Source organism: Anabrus simplex, chromosome 2 (genome assembly GCF_040414725.1).
Source record: "Anabrus simplex isolate iqAnaSimp1 chromosome 2, ASM4041472v1, whole genome shotgun sequence".
NCBI lineage: Eukaryota > Metazoa > Arthropoda > Insecta > Orthoptera > Tettigoniidae > Anabrus > Anabrus simplex.
This window is the reverse complement of record NC_090266.1, coordinates 1,241,409,138-1,241,433,935: the sequence shown is the minus strand read 5'-3', so window position 1 is coordinate 1,241,433,935 and position 24,798 is coordinate 1,241,409,138. Positions and strand designations below refer to the sequence as shown.

Sequence of the window (24,798 nt, the reverse complement as noted above, 5' to 3'; positions counted from 1 at the left end):
TTCTTATCTTTTACACTTATTGACACTTTATGAAATTACCACAGCCCTGAGAGGCCTTGGCCGACCGTGCAACCAATGCTCAGACCAAATTCCTGCAGATTATAGTGGGGAAGAATCTGCAGTCAGCATGACCAATCTCTTGGCTGTCATCTTGAATTGACACAAAGAAGCAACAATCTCACCATCAAGACAGCCAACATGACAATTAGTGAGCAGAATGTGGAACCTCTCACCAGCCCTCACATTGTTTAATACACAGGGCTTTCTAGGATGAAGCAGGCTACTACTCAATCAAAGGTTGCATGGTATATAACTTATAGGAATTGGTTTTTCAATCCTGCAAGGAAAAAATATTAAAATATCATCTTTTCAGAAGTCTGAAATGAAACCTAAATTTTACCAAGGTAAATTATTTCATAAGGATAGCAGGAACATTCTGCTATCCTACAGAGTATTTCACCTCTCAAGTTGTTAGAAATTTCTGTTTGTCACAAAATAACTGTAAAAGACCTCCCAGTTCATCTCCTTAAGGGGAGTTATGACTGCAATGTTGTGATTTCTTACCAAACTTTATTTCTCTTTTATTACCTTAAAACTTACAATCCTGTTATCACGTATGCCCTGATGCTATTTTTAAAGCTCTAAATGGTAGATTTAAAGGGCAGCGCCACGGCGTACATCAAACAAGCATACGCCCTTTCTCACGTTGTCAAGACAATATTCGCTTCTAAGTTCTTTTCAACGTTGTAGTATGCCTACACTATGCATGAGAGGAGACAACTCCAAGAAAGTAACTTACTTGCTTTAAAATTGCTGTGGGCTGTATGTTTCATACACTAAAACTTTCAATTGACTTTTTCTATTCTTACAATATTACAAGCTCATTGTGATATATAAAATGCTCATTACGTCACTTATCACTTTCACCTAACGTTTTCCGGTACTTTCAGTATGTATAGGAATTACACATAGCCCTATATTTTATTATCAGTACACTATTCCCTTCAGATATTGTTCCTAAAATAGCACCAAACTACATTTTTTGCCTATTGTATGAATAATGACAATACTTCTACCTCCAATAGTTTATACCTGACTGTACAACCCAGAGTTATGAAGATTATGAGTACCGGTATTTGATAAGTCTACTAAATTATAGCCCTACAATAGTTAATATCTTGCATGGAAAATGCTCCTTGCTGCACAGTTTTAATAAATAATATTCATTTCTGATAACTTTGCAACAAACTGAGTAATTAACTGCACATTTTGTGTGGTACTCTTATTAATATACACTTCACTTTTTTATTTTGTTGTGATAAGTAGTAAATTGTATTAGTTTCAAATTTCAGTCATAACTCCCCTTAAGTAATAGCTCACCAAACAATCGGTCTGAAGTACAGACAACATTTACACCATATGTTTTCAACCTCATCACTACTCAGGATAGCCCTAGAAATATTTCACAAATACTACACCTGATACACTTTCACTAGGTCTAATCAACACTAAATTAAGCCATAAGAAATGTGGCTGCCAATAAGTCAAGAAATTATCTGAAGTATCACATTTTATCAATCACTTCGCATTACTGTCCTACAGTTCCAACAATGTTCCATCCCTCACTTCAGAGGAATTTCTCCACATCCATCCATCACCAACTCGGAACGTTCATCTCTATGTATACTTTCCTTACTCATCTAAACAACCCATGAAATATCCCACTGCAATAAGCCCTAGCTTATACAGTAATGAAATCCTCACAATGGTGGTTGTACTGTTAGTAACCTTGTAATATACATATTCCCATATAAGACATGGAGCACTATTTCCTCTGCCCTTTGTTCACATCAACTTCTCCCTCCACCTTCCACTTTGTCTCACAGACTGGACCCTTTCCCAGTTCACTCTACCTGCAGTTATTGACGAGACATTACTTCTACACTTAAGTGCATTTTTATGACAACCTACATGTACAGTACTACCATGTTTCCATTTGAGGTGATAAGGCCACAATAGGTCAATTCAGTTAATGACCTTCAGTCAGGACTGCAGCACATATTTGTATCCGACTCCCATGGGCGATTTGTGTGACTGCAGCAATGGAGCCCTAACCACAATAAAATCTAACGTGCAGAGCCAGAAGAAATAACCAATGAAGGTAAAAACACTCGAATCAACCCTGGGGCCCCGTTGGACAAAGTAACTAGCATGGGGTCAGATAACATTATTTATTTACCTTACTTACAATTGCTCAAAACAAAATTACTTTCAATGGAAGGCATGTGTGGAGTCTAACAACTGGACTTAGTTCATTGAACACAGTTAGGGATTTCCATGGCATTTTCATTTCATACATACTGTAAAAAAACCTACAATCTTTTCCAGTCAGTGACCGGGTCAGGGATGGAATGAATGAACGAAGCCCCAATCTTGTGGCGAGGATAGGAATTTTGTCAGCTGCCGAGGCCTCTCGCACTCCTCTAGGCCAATCATTCATACTGTAATTTCAGAAATTTTAAAGCAAAGTACAGAACCAATGTTTGCATCACTACTCATTACAACACTATTTATGTACCATATGGATTTCAGTGCCATATACTGGACAGGTTTGGAATTAAATACACACATTTGGCACACGATCTAGTCACTACACATTTTATGCTAACACCTTCATACCCTGCCAGCTAACATTCTCAACTTTTTCCCCACCAACAAGACTTGAACCGGCTAATTACGATGTCAGACAATACACATTACACAGAAACAACCATGACCACCAGGCAGGTATTATAACACTAAACTAATATGATTAATGAGATGGACTGTTTACTCCTTGCTAGTAAGTAGGCCTACATTATCTGAACCAAATACATCAGCGAAAACAAAAATTGTCAGTTCATAAGCAATAACGACTGTTTACCTACAATGTGAAGGAAAAGATCTGAAACCCAACGTGCTTTCATAACGTTCTTAAGGTATTATCATTTCTTAATATTTTGTAATACAATTCTCAAAACAAGTGTGTGCACATTTGTAAACATTATACCTCCTGTCAACTAACTGAAGATAAAGGTCACTGGGAAGTCTGAAGACAACCATGGGATACTGACAACTGACATGAAATAGTACCAATTGTGTTTCTACAAATGTGGCTTGACCTGCTGTGAGCATGGCATAGCACCTTATTCCCTTAATGAACTAAACATTTCCTTAAACCAGGCAGATTAGCTTAGACGGTATAGCGATGGTGTTCTGCGCCGAAGTTGACAGGTGTGATCCTGGATCATTCTGGTGGTATTTCAAAATGTTAAACTGCCTATATGAGGGTGATGTAATTTCCCATCACGTAAAGGAATTCATGCAGGACAATTCCAAAACCTTGGCATCTCCAACCGTAGAAGTACTTAGTGGGACGAGAAACCAATAATAAAATTTATCATCGTCATCATCATTATCATTATTATTATTATCATTATTATTATTATTATTATTATTATTATTATTATTATTAAAAAAATATATACAGCTTCATCTTCATTTATTTTTACCAAATGTAAACAATTTTCGCACATACCAATCTCTTTCCGTTTCAGAGCCATTGGGAAACTTTCTGATTTTTAAGCAGCACAACTATATCTCCAATTTTTAGATTAAGGATATGTGCAAATTTGGTTTGTCTCCGCATGATATAATATATATCGAGAGAGAGATACGCCAAATGTTTACACAACTCTCCATCAAGAAGGGTTCCATTTCAGAGTGTCTGAAGTTCAAAAGTCTCACTTTCTTTCTGGCACATTTCTTTTTCTTTTTTTTTGGTGCTATTGTCTTTACATTGTACCGACACAGGTAGGTCTTATGGTGACAATGGGACGGGAAAGGGCTAGGACTGGGAAGGAAATGGCCGTGGCCTTCAGGTACAGTCCCAGCATTTGCCTGGTGTAAAAATGGGAAACCATGGAAATCCATCTTCAGAGTTGCCGACAATGGAGTTTGAACCCACTATCTCCCGAATACTGGCTGCACTTAAAGAGATTGCAGCTGTCCAGCTCGGTCTGGCACATTAAAGAACTCCTGCAGGGCATAATTCAAAAATTCCTGCCATCTCCAAAAATGTAGCAGCATGAGTATGATACAACAGATATACCCCTTGTACACTGCTCCCATGTCTATATTGCAATTCATGTATACTGTGTAATGGTTGTACAGGAAAGCAACACATCCCTCAAATACAGCAGGCTAGACACCTCTGCTCTGAAGTCTCAAACCTATCTCAACTCTTTGTGTTATGGTCTACTATCAAACGTCACTCCCCATAAATTATACAAACCTAATTTTAATTCATCCCTTAGTAAGCCCGTTCATTTACCTACTGTATGGTGTAAGGGAGACTATTTCTCAACATTTCAAAATGTTGGTACTCTTGGATATGAAGATTGTAGCCAAATTGCTTCCAATATCTACAACCCACAAGTTAGTGGGACCAATTCCAGTGAATTGTCATTTCACAAAAACTTACACCCATCTCATTTTTCATCAGGACACTTTAAATTTCACTGTACCTGCATCAAGATGAGCCTTATTTTTCTACACTACTGGTGACGCCTTACAGGCTAAATTTTCTCATCTATTTCTGTACCATGATTTTACATTAACTTCTTACAAATATACTCGCGTAAGCTTCAGGTAATACGCATACTAGCAATAAGAAAAAAACTTGTGCAGAACTATAGTATTCCTAAAGCTATATGCAAGCAAAACTACTCTTCTGGAAGAATGTGCTTATGATGTCAGTAAAAATAAACAGCAATGCCCCAGTTACTAGTTTGTAAACATGTAAATATCTGAACAAGTCATGACAGCAGGAACCAATCCTTCCCTTCATTTCTAAAGAAACTGATCACCTCTAGATCTGGAGTTAAGTCTCGTACTTTACAGGAATTGCATAGGACAGCTGTATGCAACGCTACCAATACACCCTCTGGTAAGGATTCCATCTGCAACAAATAGAAGGAAAAAATGAATTTCAATTGGTAAGATTTACAAAAGACTGACAAATTAGTGAACAGTGAATTTAGGGATTCATTACGGCACGTGCCTTCAACAGAAACAAATGCATAAAATGTATAAAATTTAATCTCCCACACAGAATATTAATAAACCTGCAATTTTCATGCTATAAAACAATACATCCTAACCAACACAATCAGCATTACAAATACTGTGCAAACATCAATACCCAGTAGCCATTATTAGCAACAATTCTTTGATGGAATCTTTGAGTGCTACAGTAGAACCTCGATAATTCGAAATCGGTTATTTCAAAATCCCGCCTAATTTGAAGAAGCTCTCGTTCCCGGAAACATGAGATACAGTTTTGCATGTTATTCCAATTGTTTAATTCGAAATACGGATAATTCGTAATTCGAAGTACAATGTCGGCCCCATTACCGAAATTCAGACTTAATTCGAAACTGCCTTTACATTTTAAAACAATAGTATGTTACAGAGTAATTTCAACTAGAAATGTATCCACTCCGCGTCATAGAACGCGCGTTCCGGAACGTGGAGGGGTACCTTTCCGCATTTACACTCACTTCGGTGGGTCTACAGTGCGCTTCTGCCAAGTTGAATGAAATCGGAATTCAACTTTTTAAGGAACGCCGTAATATCACGCGCAGTGTGCGGGAAAACAGAATCTGCGAACACTGGCGATGTCGACAGTTGACGAAAAAACGTGGCAAATATAATAAATTCGTAGGCACCGAACAATATTGACATTGCAGGTGAAACTGCATTGCTTTATTTTAATGCGAGCCCAAACGGTCTTATGGTTTTAAAGGAGAAATTGCCAGCCGGGAAATCGTACAGTGTGAGGGATAGGGGTCATAGTAGTGCGTTGCAATGCTCATGGAAGATAGATACTTTATCCCCTCGTCATAGGAAACTTCGATAAGCCACAATGTTTTAAGAGCGTCGGGCACTTTCCATGCCAGTACAAATCATCTATAATAAAAATGCAAACAGTAAAGAAATCCAAACAAATAATGCATTTGCACAGGGGAACCGCCATAATTTATCCTCATCTTTGAATTGTGCGATTTTTTTTTCTTTTGTTGCGTGAGGTTATGTTTGTCAGTGATTTATCCAAGTGAATTATTTGAACATTGTAAATGCACCTTGTTGGATACATTTCGGAAATAGTTTTTTCCATGGCACTTGAAAGGTATAAACTGTGAATCAAGGTTAAATGCATGCAGTAACGGGCCTTAGAATATTTTGTAACGCGGCAAGGGTTGATACTTCTGAAGTGCGAATTGGCGGTTAATTCGAAATCACGTAATTCGAAGTACGATTTTTGAGTCCCAACGACTTCGAATTAACGAGGTTTTACTGTATATATATGACATTTCATATCCTGGCTCCTCTCAGACATGGCTACCGGTACTGCATCCATCATGCATAAACTGCTACAAACTTCTCCCCTTTTAATCTTTGTTTTGCAGAACAGCTGAATATTCTGTTCATTGCAAAATTACCTCAAGGGTTGCAGTAGAAATCCACGTGTGCAAGCAATTTGATAGTCGCAACTAATCTAACTAGATAAACATTAACTACTTGAAACCCGTGAAGACATCACGGTCAATGGCGATTGAAGGATTTCGTTTTCTTTACATCACACAGACATGTCTTATGGCGATGGTGGGAAAGAAAATGGCTAAAAGTGATAAATATTGCAATGTCAAGACAGATGTTTCCTTAAGTTATCTTAAATTGGCCATGACTGAACACCGGGTGAGGTAAACAGAACCTTCACGTCCTTTGGGGAGTTATTGATCATGATAGAACATGCTAAGCAAATTGGAAATTGATGCCTCTTGAAAGGAAATGGAAGTCTTAGCGGCTATTGTTAAGTCAATTCCAGGGATCAACGCTGGACAGAGGGCTCTATCTTCATTTACCAGCACTTTTTTCTAAATCTAAATTTTCTTACATATCGTAGAATTAGGCCCTAATCTGTTTCCATTTAGGAGCCGTCGGGAAACGCTCCGATTTTTAAGGAAAACAACTATGGCTCCAATTTTTAGGTTAAGAATATGTAGAGATAAACCAATTTCCTATATAATTCTTGAATTCCTTGGAATTTTGAAGTACCTAGCTTTGATCTTCAGTATTAATATGTCGATGCTAAGTGTACAGTTTTGAATTATCGGGTGTAAGTCCCATGACTTAAAATTAAGACTGAAAATTTTAGCCAAACGTTCACCTCTGCGAAAGATGTCATTTTCATTAAAGTTGCCAATTACGATATCATCATGTACTCAAATGTTGGCTGTTAGTTCAATATCATTTGATCTGTCAATCTACAGAGGGGCAGTCACCGTTACCGATTTCTTGAAAAACAAATCGGTAATTCCATTTGTTTTGTGGTTTTGCCCTCATATTAGTATGAAAGTTAAGTGACATATCTTGAAAGAGTTTCAAAGAATAGCAAGGGAAACGTAAAACGTGGTTTCATGCATTGTCCTATGTTTTTCTAATTTGTGACCTGTAGAGGACCAATTCCTCTCAAGTAATGAATATAGTTTCATTGAAAATCATTGAAATAAATGCTGTCAATATGCTTTTTCATGTCCCAATCTGCCATCTGTATGTTATACCAGTATGCCATACCGGCTCAATTCGAACACTGCTGCAGGTGAAGTTTCAACACGCACTATGAACACGTTCATTTTCAGTGGAAATTAATAGGGAAGACACCAGAAATGTGTTCGCATAGTACTGTTGCTCCTGGAAATGGAAAGGTGATGCTCCTTTTGCACACTCTCGTTCACTTACATGCAATTCCAGTTCAAGTCGCTAGTTTACCACGTGCTCGAAAACCAACTGCTATGCACATCTGCAATCTTTTGGTGACAGACGCACGCTCAGTCTGAAGTGTTTCCCTATGTATCATACGCATGCTGTAACAATGCGGTGCTTTCGGCTGTGAGGATAATTTAACATATGAATTTCTTAATTCAAGTTCCTCTCAACATGTAAACAGAACTGTATGGACCTTTGTCCGTGTAGTCCTGTAATGTGCTCTGCACGTATGGCTCCCCTTGGTATGGCTGAGTGGATGCAGATGGCCTTGGTGAGTATCTCGTAGAAAGGTCAGGCAATAACCACCAACATGGCTACCCCCAACAGACGTGCAATGAATGTAGTCTCCGGTATTTTTCCGGGGTTTATCCCGGTTTCCACCCCCTTTTGGGGAGAATTCTGTTAAAGTTTCATTTTTACCATTATTTAACTAGCTGGTAGGTAAATTTTATCCTTTTATGGTTTGATCTGCATTCTCCTCCAACCTCCCATCCTATTCTGGTATTCCAGTTAGTATATATCATTTTCTTAGATGCGTTCTTTTAGAAAAGGGTCAGTAATGAAATTAAGAAAACTCCTTTTCCTTCTGGTTTGTGGATTAAAACATTTACCAAGGTCAGTAATTTTCTGTACACCTTTCCATTCAGAAGGCTTTCGAACTTGTACCTTACCGTTAAAACCTGCGAAATTAAAGATGCAGAGTTACAATTCTGCTTATGTCAGATACCACTCGTAATAGATCATGCTTTACGGGAAACGTTGCCCAATTCTTAGATTGAATTGTTTCATCTTCACTTGAAACCCCGTTCAGTATTTAATGTATGTTATCCATATGCTGGGGAAGCTAACCTACATACCGGTACTTCTTCACATTAAATGATAAAGAGAAAATGAAACCACCTTTATTGCGGTGATTTGTCACGTGTTTTATGTTTTTTTTGGGGGGGGGTGACTATTGTTTGATTTTTTAAAACAAAATAACAAGTTGGGACTCATTTAGGTGGTGTGACACGTAGGTCTCGATTTCATGCGATATCTACCCTGCATATTCCGGTTTGATATTTAATTACCTGTTACTTTTTTCATCCTAGTTTTGTTCCGGATTATCTGCTATTATCTCTGTTGTAAACTTTACCTTCTACGTATGAAAATATTGAATTAGGGAGTGTGCTCTACTCCCTGTGTACTTCGGCCTGGTGATTTTAACGTGATACCCTTGATATTGGATATCACCTCTCTGGTTGACCTGTGTCAAGTCTTTGATTCTGATGATTTTGAAATAATACGTAGTTTAGTTATTGGGAGTTTTCACTCCATTGCATGACCTTGTGCTTTGGTGTCAATGGCTTGTGGCTACTCCAACCACTACTCTTATACCTTCATATCTTCCGCACAATATAAATAACATTTGTTTCAGCGCCAGTTGCTTTTTTAACAAAAACAATTGATATAAGAGGTACGCTCTACCGAAATTTATCTCAAGGCGTGAGGTGATAAACTCACATCTGGTAATATACAAGGATATGGATCAGGACAATATTAAATTACTGTTGCATTTCTACAATTGAGAATTGTACATGGAACTGGAATCACTTAGTCATAAAATCAAGTTTTATTTTAATTATGATAATTTACGTCACAACGAACAATCATTGACGTCTTAATTTAACAAAAAGTATATATAGTGAGATTTGCGGTACTGATAAAAGGAAATTTTAATCTAAACAAAAAAAGCTATTGGCATGAACTTGAAGTGAGATGTGATATCGCCGCTGATTACATTCTTCTTCATGTTATGCATTCGTAACATGTCTGATGCTTGAATTACCTGATGTCTGCATACACCGGTGTTGAAATTCTTGGGAAAATCGATGAGCTGAAGTCGGGAGCCGTCTGCTGTTATCTTCTTATATAACAAGGAGTTGGCCTACATACCATGTACGCGTGTAGGGAGCTCTAATGTAATTACGTCCACTAAATATATTATAAGTAATTGACAATATTATTGAAACATCTTGTGAAGTCCATCCTCACAAGAAGATGTTTCTTTATCAGCATAGTACCCGTCTCTGCTCGGATACAACCACCACTTGTAGACCTCCTCGATTATTACAAGACCTCTTGAAAACACAACTCTTAGCTCTGACCATCACACTAAGACCACTTCTTCCATTTGCTACATCTGACTGTTACATATGATCTGAACGATATTATCTGAATACCTGTCACCACCGTTGCATCGACTTTTATAACCTCGCGATGACGACTCATCTCCCTACTCTCTGTTCATCCCTTCCACTTCAACATACAGTAGCTGGCGAATACTGACACTTGCTCGCAATCACGTGCCCACGCACTGATGTCATCAGTCAAGTGTTGTCTAAGCGTGCCCAAGCGGATTGCAAATGACTAAGTTTCATGCGTCACCGGGAAATCTACATGCACATAACATACTCAGTTAAACATAGCCTCGATTGCAAAATACTATGCCAGCTCATCTAGCCAGAGTTACAAGCCATAGCATGACTATATGAAAACAACAAATCTCACTTACAGCAATACAGAATAATTACAAACAAATTTCACTTAGCCTATGATTAAATACAATAATATGCGTGATGCCTAATTATTACAGTCTAAATGATGAGAAACAGAATATAAAATCTAATGAATCGGGTTAATAATAATAATAATAAATACTGAATGGAATCTGTAACCCTGTTGTACGGTTACAGGCTATATGATCCGTCCTTATTTTGTAATCGGGTTTCTTAGTTTCAGGAATTCCGCCCTCTCTTCCTGGTACGGATTTCAGCTTCTGTGATACTTTTAAGGTATTTACTCCGTACTAAGGTTCTGGTTTCATTTCTCTCCTTATTTCCCTGTTAATTTTACCTATTACTTGTTCCTTTCCTTACCAAAAATTTTTCAAAAAAGACAACGCAGATCATTTAATCTTGTAACCTTCATATACATTTATTAAATTTTATGCTCCTAATGGTGTGTTATCCTTTGAGACAACGTTGGTAATTATATTCTGAAATTGGTAAGTTGGTACCGATATTAAGGTCACGTTGCAAGATCCACTCCTAGTTCACTCTCCACTAATTTACCCATTGAGGTAAGTTGTTTTTACATGTTAAATACTGCCGTTCAAATTACCTTGTGTTTGACGACACCACTGCGGAGATTGTGTTGTGAGTGTAAGTGTATGGTGTGTCATTCTTAACCTAACCTGAAACTAGTACCGGGTATCTTATTTTTACTTACCTAGCCATCGTGATATCTTGATTTTAATTTTCTGGGGCTAGTGTGTTTGTGTTGTATTTTTAATTGAGTGATCCATATGTCACAGTGTTTTTAAGTTAACTTGCAACTCGGCACGTCACTGGATTATGTTTTCATTATAACTCGCCCTTGTATAATAGTACGTCACAGTGCTTCCATGGAGTGACTCTCTTAGATTGGGGCTTGAATGATTCCTGTGCCCTGGGGCCCTTACTTCTGCTTGAGTTGCATTTGTCACCCACTTGGTCGTTGTGCCATTATTTGATTATACTTATCTGGTGCCGGTCGTTACTACGTTACTGTGTGTATACTTAATTGAGTCCCCCATGTACTGCGGATTACTGCCATTATTTGATGAATTTATAACTCTCCATGTATTCACGTGCACCACTTAGCACTTGGGTGTGTATTATTACTCCCCCAGTACAAGCGCAGCGTCTCAGTGTTAAATTGATCCCATATTTTATATATTTAACCGACCGTCACAGTTATCATTAACCTAACCTAACCGTAACTGTAATAACCCGTCCGTCACACGGTCATCTGGAGTCGTCGGGGTTTGCTGATAGACTGTCCTTTACTGTACTCCACAGAACAGAATCTACAGGAGTTAGATCGGGCGAACGTGCCGGCCGCCTAATTGTTCGTCCACGGGAAATCCACCGGTCTGGGAAATACTTGTAGGTAGAGAAGCCAATTATATGTGCGTAGTGAGCAGGTCATACGTCGTGTTGAAACCCCATGAACGTACGTATATTGACTGGAACATCTTTGAGAACAGCTAGTACGTCCTCAGGAAAATCCGCGTATCTGGCTGGTTAATATGTGGTATGGGATACAGGGGGACTTTGTGATCGGTTCATACTTCAAGAAAGGTGCTTGAACACACCACTGCCTCTGGTGTTCCACGAGCATCAGCCAGCGTGGGTTCTCCGTAGCCCAGTAGTGCATTTTCCTCAGGTATACGTTGCCATGGGTACTCACCATGGCTTCGTCAGTGAAAATAAATCGCCGGAGGAACTATTTATTGTCTCGTATTTGCGTAAGAAAAGACCGACCCCGACAGAGTTCTACCCTACTTTCATAATCACGAGCATGCAGTTGCTGGTGTTTTGTAGAGATGGTACTTGTGCCATTGCTAAATACACTGACTGACAGAGCAAATGCAACACCAAGAAGGAGTGGTCAGAATTTTATGCCAATTGCAGGGTAGACTGACGTCACTGAGGTATGCTCATGATGTGAAATGCGCCGCTGTGCTGCGCACGTAGCGAACGATAAATGGGACACGGCGTTGGCGAATGGCCCACTTCGTACCGTGATTTCTCAGCCGACAGTCATTGTAGAACGTGTTGTCGTGTGCCACAGGACAAGTGTATAGCTAAGAATGCCAGGCCGCCGTCAACGGAGGCATTTCCAGCAGACAGACGACTTTACGAGGGGTATGGTGATCGGGCTGAGAAGGGCAGGTTGGTCGCTTCGTCAAATCGCAGCCGATACCCATAGGGATGTGTCCACGGTGCAGTGCCTGTGGCGAAGATGGTTGGCGCAGGGACATGTGGCACGTGCGAGGGGTCCAGGCGCAGCCCGAGTGACGTCAGCACGCGAGGATTGGCGCATCCGCCGCCAAGCGGTGACAGCCCCGCACACCACGTCAACCGCCATTCTTCAGCATGTGCTAGACACCCTGGCTGTTCCAATATCGACCAGCACAATTTCCCGTCGATTGGTTGAAGGAGGCCTGCACTCCCGGCGTCCGCTCAGAAGACTACCATTGACTCCACAGCATAGACGTGCACGCCTGGCATGGTGCCGGGCTAGAGCGACTTGGATGAGGGAATGGCGGAACGTCGTGTTCTCCGATGAGTCACGCTTCTGTTGTCAGTGATAGTCACCGCAGACGAGTGTGGCGTCAGCGTGGAGAAAGGTCAAATCCGGCAGTAACTGTGGAGCGCCCTACCGCTAGACAACGCGGCATCATGGTTTGGGGCACTATTGCGTATGATTCCACGTCACCTCTAGTGCGTATTCAAGGCACGTTAAATGCCCACCGCTACGTGCAGCATGTGCTGCGGCCGGTGGCACTCCCGTACCTTCAGGGGCTGCCCAATGCTCTGTTTCAGCAGGATAATGCCCGCCCACACACTGCTCGCATCTCCCAACAGGCTCTACGAGGTGTACAGATGCTTCCGTGGCCAGCGTACTCTCCGGATCTCTCACCAATCGAACATGTGTGGGATCTCATTGGACGCCGTTTGCAAACTCTGCCCCAGCCTCGTACGGACGACCAACTGTGGCAAATGGTTGACAGAGAATGGAGAACCATCCCTCAGGACACCATCCGCACTCTTATTGACTGTACCTCGACGTGTTTCTGCGTGCATCGACGCTCGCGGTGGTCCTACATCCTACTGAGTCGATGCCGTGCGCATTGTGTAACCTGCATATCGGTTTAAAATAAACATCAATTATTCGTCCGTGCCGTCTGTTTTTTCCCCAACTTTCATCCCTTTCGAACCACTCCTTCTTGGTGTTGCATTTGCTCTGTCAGTCAGTCTACAAATGACACATGGTGGGCTTATTCCTGAACATCTCGAAATGTCCCTTGTGCTCATCTGTAGATTGTACGCAACTGCCGGAAGAACGTCTATTGGCGTTGATTCGCAATTTAAGGTAGAAAATTATCTGATGGAAAGTGGAAGCCTCGTAAGAGAAACGATCTCCGAAGGCCCATTTGTGATTATACGCGGGGAGGTATCCGTTGCGACAGCGTCAAAGTTACTGCAAGGCTGATTTCTTTTACATTCGCCATAAATAAGAAGCATGTTCAATTTTTAATCGTCGCTGTAGTACACTTCCCTCCACTTCAGTAATAGTGCACTCAGGAACGTCATAGTACTACAGTGGCATGTCTCATGTCCGTAAGAATTTCCCCCACTCCACCTCGACCAATATCCTGACAGAAATATATAACCACCTTATTTATTCTATGTACTCTTTCAGTATTGGTAAACCTGAGAAAATTGAATTTACGTAGTAAAATAAGTTCAATTTTAAAACTCGCCCATTTAATTCATTGTGAACGTCTCTTATTTCATTCGTACGAGTGTGGCTGATCAAACATTTTGACAATGCACAATACCATCACAATATGCTATGTATGGAATGTTCCGTACATGTGCTTACCAACAAAGCGTACGTCATGCAGGAGGACAATACACTGGACATCACGGTGAGTGACGCATCGCTTTCTGTTTAATACCCTTTCACATCTCCAAGGGTACTCTTCTGTTTTGCAGGATAATCACATCACTGAATTTGTCGCTTGATTATTAATACTGTTGTATGGGGTGAAATTACTACAGTCCCGTTTAAGAAACAAAGGTGTTATCGGTTTCTCTGTATCTTGAGGAATAGGACAGTATTCTATAATACCCTTCATGCAATTTAATAATTTGAAAACAGAATGTTTATATCCTTAACGGATCATAACATATTTGAAGTGGACAACTTAGCTGAATCACCTTGTATAATACACTTTTCCTTTACAAGGAGAACAAAGTCATTATTCAGTACCGTTTTCCATTGCGTAACTAGGACAAATATATTTTAAATACGAATGTTGAATAACATATCTGAACTCTTGAAAAGTGTCACTTGCTCTAGTTAAAAAGCAAATCATCAACCTGTTAAGTTTGTAACAAGTGGAAGGCTTATCTTCCCCCATACATACATTTGCTATTTTCACAAACTTTTATAAATTCAGGGGTCGTGTATAGTATTACATCATTAAATTTCAGATACTGCCCTGAGGTAGTCATTCACAACAGAGTTTTCGGCTGCTGAAGTTTCGATACATTACGCAATACCGTTAGCCACAGATACGCGCAGTACAGAGGACGAAAAGGGGCGTTGCGTCATGTCAGTGAGGGAAATATTATGGTAGAAATTGCCAAACATTCTAAGACTGATATTCATAGAGAATATGTTAACTCAAACTAAAATAACACGCAGTACACAACACCTACTTCTAAGGACGACCCCCCTTTTCCTGTGGTTCAAGTCCTCCGAAAATTCAATTAAAGTCAAGGTGATCAGCGTCATTCACACATACTATATTGAGCCCTTATTCGGTGCTCATGTTAATGTATAATTTTATTGGCATCATGAATTAATTCATAGCAGTCTTTGTGATTTTGTGCTTCTCTGGTTGACGTTACGAAGTGCAAATGGAAATGTTCGGCGACATGTGCCTGCTCTCTCCTCCAAGGCCACGGTCTGATGCCTGGATTACCTAGACCAGGGATGGCGAACCTTTTCCAACTAGTGTGCCATTTTAGGTCTGGATTGTTATTCTGAACTGTCTACTGTGCCACTTGTTAATTTCGCTTGTAATGGATATAATGCCCCCCCCCCCCCCCACTCACCATTGCCACCACCGACTTCCATCCCTAATTCCAAATTATGTTTCATAAAATGTGATATTGTAAAATACCAAATACATATGTTTGCATGTTTCATGGTTGTATTTTGCCAATGCCGCAAAAATACTTACTAGCTATGCCATTTATGTAAGGTTCATAACTTATTTTCCACAATGAACGTTGTGAAGAAATCTGCTTGCAGGCGTGTGATGACCTAAACAAAGTAAGTAGCACTGTAGCAAATTTCCTCATGGCCGAAAACTTTTGTGGGAGGCTGTTCCACTGTTCAAGTACTAAGTTCTCCGGCTTCTGGAGAGAGTATTAAGCATCAACAGCACACTCAATTTTCACTAACGAACTTTCTCACCCGTACATGCTTTCTTGAAATTCAATCAACTCCTTTTCTAGACTATCAATATCTAACCACTCAAAAATAAAACCTCATTTGTGCAATATGAGTTTTAGAAATAAAGTGCGATAGTTTCTCCAAATCTCGAAACTGGCATAATTTCTTGGCAACTATTTGTCTTACAAAGTTCACAGCAATAAACAGTTACTCACTAAGAATAATTACGCGAATAATACCACACAAAAGCCAAACTTCATTAATTCACTGATGTGTGTGAGCGAATGGCTCGTTGGCCGCATCTGACATTTATTTCACTTGACTTCCGGACCTATCAGAGTTGTAGTTTTGCCATAATGCACGTTCGAATGGAACTAGAATAATTTAGATTTTTCCGTATTTACTTTATTTACCTGAAACACTATGACTACGATGCACGAGATTCTGTATAGTCTGTAGTACAAAACGTACATAAAAATGTTAATATGTGCATATGGTGTGCCACCGAAATCGTGTTCGCGTGTCACCTAATGACACGCGTGGCATAGGTTCGCCATCCCTGACCTAGACCAAGCTGTATTTCGAGACAAGGAGAAATATATGTTGGAAAAATGTTTCATAAGTTGAAAGGTATAGTACGCGTAGGTGTAGTCCAATGGAATGAACACGATGAATGCACCGCACGACCGCAATGACCTGATTAACGGGTATGTTAATAAAATACAGACAGCGTCCACTCGCCTTCTTTTCCACCTACATTCTATTTGTCTTGTGTATTTCACCGACTTGCTCGTCGTGGATAACGTCGTGTGATATAGTGAGAAATAGTTCATTGTTCACGGTCAGGCAGTCGTAAATGGATGGAATTTAACTTTACTGAATTTCATAGGAATAGCTCCTGTCATCAGCAGTGTGCAGTTCCAGTTTCCCCAGTACTGTTAATGAGACTCTTCCACTTCTTCCTGTCCATACACGACGTGTCATGGAGAACATCCCGTGACACCCTTAAGTTACGGAATAATCCCGATGCTGAAACGTGCATCACCCAAACAGCTGTTCAGAAGGAACCCACAACAACTCGATCCGAGAGGATCTTACGTTCCGTCGTTCTGAAGGAACAAAACTGCGAAATGCAGAAACACTTATTCATCGTGCATTGACAAGAAATGCTAAACAATGAAGTTAAAGAACATGTGGTAAATCACGTTACAAATATTCTTATAAAATAAACTTTCAGGTTATACACGGTTACATTAAGTTTACTAAACTTACAAGTCCACATGATAAAATAAAATCCACCAATACCAAAACCAATCCAAAGAAGACTGTCCATATCACAACTAATGCCCACCATTAGAGATCCATCTACTTATGATTGTCCCAATCAACTAACTACAAGTTATTTTATATATATAGATGACTGATCTATCAATAAGAGTTTTATCTGTACATTGCTCAGAATTTGAAAAGAATGATATTTCTGTATCTGTCATGTCCACAGTAACAAGGAAATGCACTTTTTACTTTTCCGTAATTTCTGTCTGTGTCTGTATGTACACGCATCACTAGAAAACGGCTACAAAGAATTTAATAAAAATCGGTATGCAAAGTCGGGGAATAACTGTACAATCTAGGCTATAAATAATTTTTATTCACGCTGAGTAAAATGGTAGTTTAGGGGAAGGCCTAAACTTTAATTCTCGAATATGTATATTATTAGTGGTAGTATCGATAAATACTACACAACCAAAGTTATATAGAATTAAATTTCCAACCATTTATGTCTTATACATTTTTCCGTACCGGCTATGATAACACAGTTATTAATGAATTTGTATTTTTTTTTCTTTCGGTAAGTCCATATCAACGCCGAGCCGCGAGATAATGGGTTAAAAGAATTTAATGAAAATCGGCATATATAGTCGGGGAATAAGAAACTACACTAAGCTATAAACAATTTTATTCACCCTGGATAAAATTGCAGTTTAGGGGAAGGCGCCTAAGATATAATTTTTAAATACCTATGTTATTGGTCCTATCGAAAAGTACTACATAACAAAAGTTATATGGAATAAGAAAAGCTTTTTCCTATTCATTTTTATTAAATTCTACATTCATTTTATTCCAAATTATTAGTGAAGAGGGGGTTTCTCCTCTGGCTTGGAGGAAAAATTTCCCTATAAGTCAGATAGATTTTTCCGCCGCCAGTGTAATGAATTGATACTTTCCGACTCATCGGTTACTTCTAGGCAACAGATTAGTAAAAGGCCATACTTTTTGCCCTGGGAGTCGCCACTATTCGACCCCCTCCCCGCCAAAAAGGGACGAAGAGTGTCCACGGCTCACCGCAGTCTGCGGCTTGGTCATTCCAGCTCTGGAACTATGGCAGCTTAGTCCTGTTCGTTAAAAGTGAGAAAATGTGTGGTTTTTCATTTGATCGAGAATTCCGTATGAAAGCATTGCTTTTAATCGTGCCATTCCTAATGACGTCATTGTAATGACCTATGTTCATTTCAGTTGGGAAAACTACTAAGACAGTCTTTCTCCACCTGCCTTTGTACATCCTCAGAGAGTGTCTACAATTATAATGAAAGCTCCCCAACCTGATAGTGACTGATGATATGCAAGCGGGTCTACCATTAGTGAAAATTCCCTAACTCAGTCTTCATTAGAAAAGATGTTTGGTGACTTCCCCGTCGCGTTTCTAGGGTAACGTAAACAGCTAAGCAATTTTATACAATCTTGCTCACAACGAGTACACTACGTAACCTAGAATTCTGTGTACAATGTAGAATTTCGTAGCGAAGCACGGGTATATCAGCTAGTCTATTATAAAATGAAAAAACGAACATTGAAAATAAAGTATATTTCACAGCTGACAAATCTAAACCGCATTCGTAACTCAGCTCATTTATGTGAGACTTAAGTGTCACACACACTATCAAAGCAATCGGACGTCTGAACGACAAAATTACGTCAAGAACTAAAATTAAAATACTACAGTTCAATGAACTCAAACGCGCGTGGCAAACAGCAGTAAATAATCACCGTTAGCTCAGTATCCAATGCTGGACAACCCTCACGTTCATGCCACTAGTGGTTCCATAATCTTATGTAAACACCTTCCAGCTGGTAAGGGTTGTGCCGAAGCATGGTCTCAATCTTACTTCGCTAACACTCTTCGTCTTACATACACTACTGCATCGTTCAAGTCACTTCGCAAAAACACCTTACGTAAGACTAATATATACAGACGACACTAAATATACCGTCAAGCCTACATAGTGTCTATACACCCTAACAATTACATTTATATACAAACACAGCACCCTAAACCTATCGTTGAGCGTAAATGGGGATGTCTACTCATCAGTATACTCCTACGATACGCGTAACGTCCTAAATCTATTGTCGAGGGGAAACTGGGATGTCTACTCATCCTCTAAAATGTCAGGCGAAATCGTAACTTCAAACATACTCTGATATTTAGCTGAAAACATTGTCGAAACTATAGCACATAATGAAACGAATCTTGCCACAAAAATTAACGCAACTCTGGAAATGCAACCAAGTCCCTCTCTTGTCAATAAAACGTGAAATTGAAAATAAAAAATTACGCGCGGCTACAAAATCCACGATTCGAACATGATCTCGACATACGCAGTGAAGTTTAGAAAAATAATGAATTTCATCACTCGTCTAATATTACGTGAATATCGCCAAAACAGTAATCATCACCATCGCAAAAATCCACACTTTAATTATGGATATGAATGTTTGGAACAGTGAGATGGTAGGCGATTTTGGGCCTCACCCTATAAACTATCCAGTGCAGCAAAATTCCTTGAATCTACACAGCAAAACTATCACTTAAATAACGTCCAATATCTCATCCCACACTGTTTCCGATTTAATGATATATTACGAGACGAGATTAAGATAAATTTCCAATCAGTATATGTTACAACTAAAAAACACCAACCGTGTATTCAGAATGCCCTTCTATTTTTGAGGTTGCTTACTATAACATTCACTATGCTGACTTTACATAAATAGTCATTTGGACTTAATTTCTGTAGAAGATTGTAGCTCTTGGCAGTTCTTTTTCACGGGGAGTTCTTGACTTGAATTCATATTGTGCGTCACAAAGCACTCACTTCAACCCAACATTCACCCGGTCACCTGTTCCGGATTCCTAACGGAATCTCGATGCAGCCTGCCTCAGAAATATCACATTTCATTTACAGCCTTTCTCAAACATTCCTCGCCATCGACAAATATAGCCTGTCTCCAAATTCATCTTCATCGCCTATCATCACGGCGGCATTACTCATGAAATACAGGCTTCCTGTGCCATCAACATCTACACAACTATTCTCTCAACACATCATTCAGACAATCCATTTCTTCCCGTTTCAAACCCTTTCAAACCTCAATACTCTCATGACGAACAATTTTATAAGGATCTTCTCATTCATTTTATTACAAGTTTCGGACCTCAAGAACACAATAACACACCGTGATTTCCCATATCACCGACATACACGATGTCACAAAAATCAACTTCCCACGAGTAAATATAACCTTTCAGACTTCACTGGATTTCGAGACGAACGCCATTCTTACTCAACATTTCTGTTAAATATATGTTTAACATAGAAACATTTCATCCCGCTGTAAATTATATTATTGTTATTATTAATAATAATAATATTATTATTATTATTATTAATAATAATAATATTTCGACTAAATTTTTCTGGCCGGGCTGGGTGGCTCAGACGGTTGAGGCGCTGGCCTTCTGACCCCAACTTGGCAAGTTCGATCCTGGCTCAGTCCGGTGGTATTTGAAGGTGCTCAAATACGTCAGCCTCGTGTCGGTAGATTTACTGGCACGTAAAAGAACTCCTGCGGGACTAAATTCCGGCAACTCGGCGTCTCCGAAAACCGTAAAAGAGTACTTAGTGGGTCGTAAAGCAAATAACATTAAATATTTCTGAACTCATACGATATTGGAAATTATTGTATTCACCACGACTACATGATCGTTATCACCTACCTAACTTTACTCAGTTTGAACAATACCTCAAATAATTTTAACACATTATTTAAACTTCGCATCTTACAGTTTCTCAACGTGAATTTTTACTGCCCTGAAGAGTTTCACACGACGACCAGAAATATAACACTTTCGACTGATCATTATTAATTCGACACACGCATTGGAAAATTTTATTGGGACAAACAAATTCTATCTACAACATTAATACAAATTATAGACAGAACTGTACGGAGTCATCCTGGAGATTCTGGCTACATTTTGCCACCTGACGTCGGATTTAGCCACTCAAGGCTACATGATATATACAAGATGATGTATCTTAAAAATACACAGATTTTACACTCGCTATAGATTAACAACGCAATTGACGCACTTCCTTCGCTTTTTAACATTCGACGAACCTCCCTCTCTGCTGGCGACTGCGACTGTTTCCCAGGACTCTGCTTTAGTTCACCCTAATACCCGGCCAGGTGTTTCAATAGATAACAAAAATAATATCAAACACACACAATGTAAGAGGAAATCAGCTACGTCTTTTAAACAGATATCTATGCCTTCACAGTTTTCGTCGGCTGAAGCACAGGAAAATTTCTTATCACCTTCAATTTCATACTCTACTTGAATCATCGACACGAATATATAACTTAAAATAACTTAAGAAATAAGCCCCGCACTTTCTTGTAGACGAGCGACGTGGATTCCACCATCCAGAGCTTCAGATAGAGTGTTGAAATGTACGTGGAGGGGATTTATTTTATACTCTCTGAGAGGACGCTACCCTCACCATGAAGCCTGGTGGTGCAATATCCTAATTCCACATCCGCTGGACAAATTTACTCGAAATTTATTCCACAAATTCAGACAGAATTATAAAATTAACACCATAGTGAATTATATTTTTCCCATACTCGCAACGGGCGTAATAAATTCATTTCTGACATTAATTTCGCGGGCTTTCTTCAGAGATGACCGACACGTGCCGCAAATCCCGGAGTATGGATGCCAACTTTTCTCCAGGCTTAATTGCATTTAAATTCACCCTGGGGATTCTATCTCCATGTAATGTTTATTAATAATTTCGATCATTCATTCCTGGATTAACCATGTCGCCAAAATCTCCCTTCGTGAAGGATTTTCCAAAATTGCTAAATTAGTCAGTACTCGATATCAACCGAAGTATCCCGGCATTTCACGAGAGAGTGGCTCGCTCGTCACGGTGAGTTCTGTTCCCACGGGGGAGCGAGACTCTTGAAATAAACCATGGCTACGATGAAAAAGTTATTTGTAGCTAAAATAAATATCTTCAATTATTTTTCATCGTAGAATTATGGGTTCAGTATAATAAGGGGACAATAATTAGTATAATATATTCTTTGAGTAAAATTATTTTTTCAGTCTATCGCAACAACTCCACTAAGTTAAAGCCTACAACTACATACACCCCATCACCACCGAAACTATGAACCAATAACAGCCATTATCGACTAAATTACACGATTAACCGAATGAAATGCACATGTTTTACATGACGGACTTCGACAGAGTTACACTTTATCGTGCTATATACATTCAGTGCTAAAAAGGAACTGAAAGACTAAAGTACTTTCCCATCATTCCTAATGCCACTCACCATTAAAAGGCAACCAAGAATTGTCACCACCAAATTGCTTGGCGCAGCTCACTCCAGTGGACTGTCTGCGAGGACGATTCGCATGACGATGAGGGGATGTGACGTTTTACCACATGACACTGCACAGTAAAGAGGGAAGAGAAGGGCGTGACGGCCATTTTGAGCTAGCGTTGTCATTAATTCCCTATATACCTTTCACGAGACCACCATCGCCGATAGTAATTTTCACAACGGGACAAAAAGGGCGAATCTTACTATGTAGTTATTGTTCACAGAGAGGCATGTTGCTCACTTCTTTACTAGCTTCCGAAAAACATAAGGTTTTAATATAAACCCCAAAAATTGCATGTGTTGAATCGGCGTAAGACAACTGCACCAAAAATTAATCGCTATAACACAGTTCTCTAAATATCGTAACGTAACTGTTTGCAGCATTACCAAGACAGTTTGGAATAAAGTGTAGAATATCGTTGAGTGAATTTTCACTAAAGTTTGAAACACGTAATTCGATTGTAACACATCTTGCTTGATATTACATTTTCAGATGTTTACATCCTCAATCGTTAGGCAAGTTTCTTCCCATTTAGACTTTCTCATTTACTACACACACTTAACGATCCTCCGTGACAGGCATATGGGGCTCAACATTCAATGTTCGAATGCCGATTATTCAATATTAAACATTACAAATCTGCAGAAGAAATTTGTTAGAAAGTTACTATTCGTGAAGTACATGTGGAAAATAACGTACCGAAACACTACTACCGTACTACTACTTCGAACGTACAGCCCATACTTTTGTGATTCGAGTCCCTGATACAAATTCTAGTAAGATGTCATACAATAAAGCTAGAGTTTGTCAAGTTATAATTAAATATAAATTTCTCTAACCATATTCCATGTACATTACACATTTCACTATACCTCCACAGCAGAACAATCCTCTCCTGCGCCAAGGTCAACAGGTCAACATGTTAACATATTCACCTAACTGCCAAAATCAAGCATGTCTCTTCGACAATAGCCTACTATTGTACAAGTAAAATCAACCAAACGTTTCAGTTCGGTCAGTTCAACTATGGCGATTCATTTTCATGAATAACACAAATTCTGAAATACTCCCTCAGTGGATACTCACCAAACTTCATGACAAGTGCTGGCCGCAATTCATTCCATCCGAATCGCTGCAAGGATTAGGGGCTGTAATAAGGTCTGAAGATGGCGTAGTACAGAGTTCTGCTGCACGGACACTACACCTCCCCCTCCCTCCTCTTATCTGCGCAGAGTAGAGCTCTTTTGGTACTGCGCAGCTGATAAAGAGAGGAGAAGGGCGTGGTATTGAGCCGCACTGATCCTGCGCAATCAACAAGTAGATAGATGACGTAATTCCGCGTCGTGTGGAGACTGCGCAATAACGAGAGAGGATGATCACGTGAAACTGAACCACTTTGATACTGCAGTCAACAGGGCAGAGAATTGAGCCGCGTGGACCTCAGGGTATTACGCTATAAAGTTTGTGTAATGCCTAGAAGGATACGATGAAATGATGATTGTTGTTTAAAGGCGCCTCACATCTAAGGTCATCGGCCCCTACATACGAGTGTTGCAACTCCTCCTCAAAAGTACGCAACCAATTTTCTACAGTAATACTCTATTACCCCTCTTACGCAGTATTTCTTCGTTTCTAGCTCTCTCCTGTAAAAAGACCCAGGGAATATTTGACTACTTCTGTTTCAAAGTACTAATGGAAGTAGGACTATAATAACATAGGATTTATTGTTTTTTCTTCCGGCACTCCTTTTGCTCTTTTCGCGTGTTTGAGGAGCAGGGAGAAGATATGAGAGAAATGCATGTTACCACATAATCATTTTAATCAAAACAAAGGACATAACGTTTACATCGGCAACTGAAATGAGCAACTGAATCAAAACCTGATAACTCCCGGTGAACACTTACGTGAGAACAGGAAAGCGCCGCTTAACCATGTCGTTGCACAATTGCTGAATGTGGTAGGGAACTGAAGTACTGCATCGGAGATTCTGATTCTATACTTTGTTGTCCCTTCAGCGGATGTTTATGCAACAACCAGGACATTACGTGCAAAAATATGGACATGTATGGCTTTGATTCAACTGTTTGGAGTTACCGGACTTTCATCCGACCACCCTGGAGCAGTCCA

At 39.6% G+C, this 24,798-nt stretch overlaps 1 long non-coding RNA gene across 1 annotated transcript in view; it reads right to left on the bottom strand.

Annotated features, from left to right (window-relative positions):
* Nucleotides 1-3,871: 3,871 nt before the first annotated feature.
* Nucleotides 3,872-24,798, bottom strand: part of LOC137498431 (uncharacterized) — a 266,743-nt gene continuing 245,816 nt past the window's right edge. The window contains exon 5 of the long non-coding RNA XR_011017806.1: nt 3,872-5,000. This is a non-coding gene — a long non-coding RNA (uncharacterized lncRNA). The remainder of the gene's footprint in view (nt 5,001-24,798) is intronic.